Consider the following 3,353-nt stretch of genomic DNA (forward strand, 5'->3'; position numbering starts at 1 on the left):
TTACAGTGCTGCAAACAGAATGCATTGTGAATTTATAAGTGATTAGGTATTAGTGCACTGAATGAATAAGTGTATGGTGCTGGACTGGTGATTGAATGAGTGTATAAGTTCTGACAGGGCAATGACTGCTCTGCAAGGACAGTGCTTATGGGATTTAAGTAATGCATGAATCTCTGCTGCTACTTTACCTTTTTACAACTACTTTTATTATTACACCTTGCTAAATACAAAGCAGGAACCATTCACATTTCTCTGCTATAAGTCTCACCATATTACTCAAAAACATAAATGGATCTCTCTACCACAACACTATCTACACCTCATAAATCCACAGAACAAACTTCAATTTAAAACCAAGCAGCAAACAATATGTGGCATATTTCAACTGTACCTCTTCAGAGACTTATAAAAACTAGTCTCATCACTAATACCTTAACTCAACATATGCATTACAAATTTCAAATCAACACCTAATATTATACGGTATACTACTAATGTACATATCCACACACTGAAACAAACTGCCATAATCAACAATCCCTATTCCAAAACACACATAATATTGTCTTGAAGCCCGCCGTAGTGGGCTATACCGGTTATTTAAGGCTCACTTCCACGTTAAAGGCCCGAGCCGAAGGTGAGGGACTTTAACAAGACACGGGACTTTAATAGCCGGTATAGCCCTGCTACGAAGGGCTATAAGGCTATTAGAACATTCTGCCACTAGAGGGCAGAATGTTCTAACAAATAAAACAAAGGCTTCTTGAAGCTCGAGGGGATTAAAAATCCCTCGAGCTCCGAAATGCCTTTGAAAAACATTGGAATGTTGCTCTGCGGGCCTTTACCGGCCCGTAGAAGCATTGTAGCGGTAATTGTGTTAGTGGCTAGGCCATTCCATAATTAAATGACTAGTAACTGGAATGATTACAGTGCTGCAAACAGAGTGCATGGTGAATTTATAAGTGCTTGGGTATTAGCGCACTGAATGGATAAGTGTATGGTGCTGGATGTGTGATTGGATGAGTACTGACAGGGCAATACCTGCTCTGCAAGGACAGTGCTTATGGGATTTAAGTAATGCATGAATCTCTGCTGCTACTTTACCTTTTTACAACTACTTTTAATATTACACCTAGCTAAATACAAAGCAGGAACCATTCACATTTCTCTGCTATAAGTCTCACCATATTAATCAAAAACATAAAGGGATGTCTCTCTATCACAACACTCTCTACACCTCATAAATACGCAGAACAAACTTCAATTTAAAACCAAGCATCAAAAAATATGTGGCATATTTCAACTGTTCCTCTTCAGAGACATATAAAAATTAATCTCATCACTAATACTTTAACAAATGCATTACAAATTTCAAATCAACACCTAAAATTATGCGGTATACTGCTAATGTACATATCCACACACTGAAACAAACTGCCATAAGCAACACTCCCTATTCCGAAACACACATAATATAGCCTTGATGCCCGCCGTAGCGGGCTATGCCGGTTATTTAAGGCCCACTTTCACGTTAAAGGCCCGAGCCGAAGGCGAGGGACTTTAACAAGACACAGGCCTTTAATAGCCGGTATAGCCCTGCTACGAAGGGCTATAAGGCTATTAGAACATTCTGCCACTAGAGGGCAGAATGTTCTAACAAATAAAACAAAGGCTTCTCGAAGCTCGGGAATGTTGCTCTGCGGGCCTTTAATGGCCCCTAGAAGCATTGTAGCGGTACTTGTGTTAGTGGCCAGGCCATTCCATAAGTAGATGACTAGTATCTGGAATGATTACAGTGCTGCAAACAGAGTGCATGGTGAATTTATCAGTACTTAGGTATTTGCGCACTGAATGGATAAGTGTATGGTGCTGGATGTGTGATTGAAGGAGTGTATGAGTACTGACAGGACAATGCCTGATCTGTGAGGACAGTGCTTATGAGATTTAAGTAATGCATGAATCTCTGCTGCTACTTTACCTTTTTACAACTACTTTTAATATTACACCTAGCCAGATACAAAGCAGGAACCATTCACATTTCTCTGCTATAAGTCTAACCATATTACTCAAAAACATAAATAGATCTCTCTACACAACACTATCTACACCTCATAAATCCACAGAATATACTTCAATTTTAAACCAAGCAGCAAAAACTATGTGGCATATTTCAACTGTACCTCTTTAGTGACTTATAAAATCTAGTTGTATCACTAATAACTTAACTCAACATATGCAATACCAATTTCAAATCAACACCTAAAATTATGTGGTATACTACTAATGTACATATCCACACACTGAAACAAACTGCCATAATCAACAATCCCTATTCTAAAACACACATAATATACCCTTATAGCCCGTCGTAGCGGAATATACCGGTTATTTAAGGCCCGCTTCCGCGTTAAAGGCCCGAGCCGAAGGAGAGGGACTTTAACAAGGCACGGGACTTTAGTGGCCGTTAACCCCTTCTGTGCCCATGACGTGCTGGACTCGTCATGGAGCACGAGTCCAGCCCATCATGAGGCTATCTCAGCCCCCTGAGCAAGTAGAAAGACGGGAGAGGTATCGTTGGAAAGGGGAGAATCGCCCCTTTCCAATGGTACCCCTCCCCAGTGGATTCCTGCTTGGGAATTGCCACAGGAGGGCGATCCCCAAGCAGGGATCCACCCACTAGACACCAGGGAGGGGGGAGCGGCCGGATGTATGACGTTACAACGCATGCTATTACAACGCATACCATTACAACGCATTTTTTACAACGCAAATACTACTACAACGCATTACTTTACAACGAACACTTTTACAACGCAAAACCTATTAAAATACTTAAAAGTGCTGTTACAACGAAATCTATAACAACGCATACCATTACAACGCGAATTTTTTTTTTATTTATTTAAAAGTACAATAAAATCTGGCACGGGATGCAGGGAAATTAGGGGTTTTAGGGTGGGGAAGTGTATTAAAATGTGGAGAAAAACTGTACGTAAATCTACTGAAATGCATTACCAAATTAATACTCGAGTATTAAAATTAATACTCGAGTATTAAAATTATTACTCAAAATCCCTCCTAAAATTCCGTATTCACACATTTCAAAGTTTTATACAAACAACGAAAGATTTAACACCAATACATACACATTTTTATCATGATTACATCGGAAAGTAATTAAACAGAGAAAAACAGAACACACATACACATAGGCGCCATTTTATCCATCTCACTTGTAAAACTTGTCCTACAACACTTTCTATGAAAACAATACCAAAAGACATGTTCCAAAATGGATGCCAAAACGGAGCAAATGAATGAAAACAATACATTTTTAAATGCTTTTTTAAATT

The sequence above is a fragment of the Triturus cristatus genome, chromosome 6, assembly GCF_964204655.1.
Source record: "Triturus cristatus chromosome 6, aTriCri1.1, whole genome shotgun sequence".
NCBI lineage: Eukaryota > Metazoa > Chordata > Amphibia > Caudata > Salamandridae > Triturus > Triturus cristatus.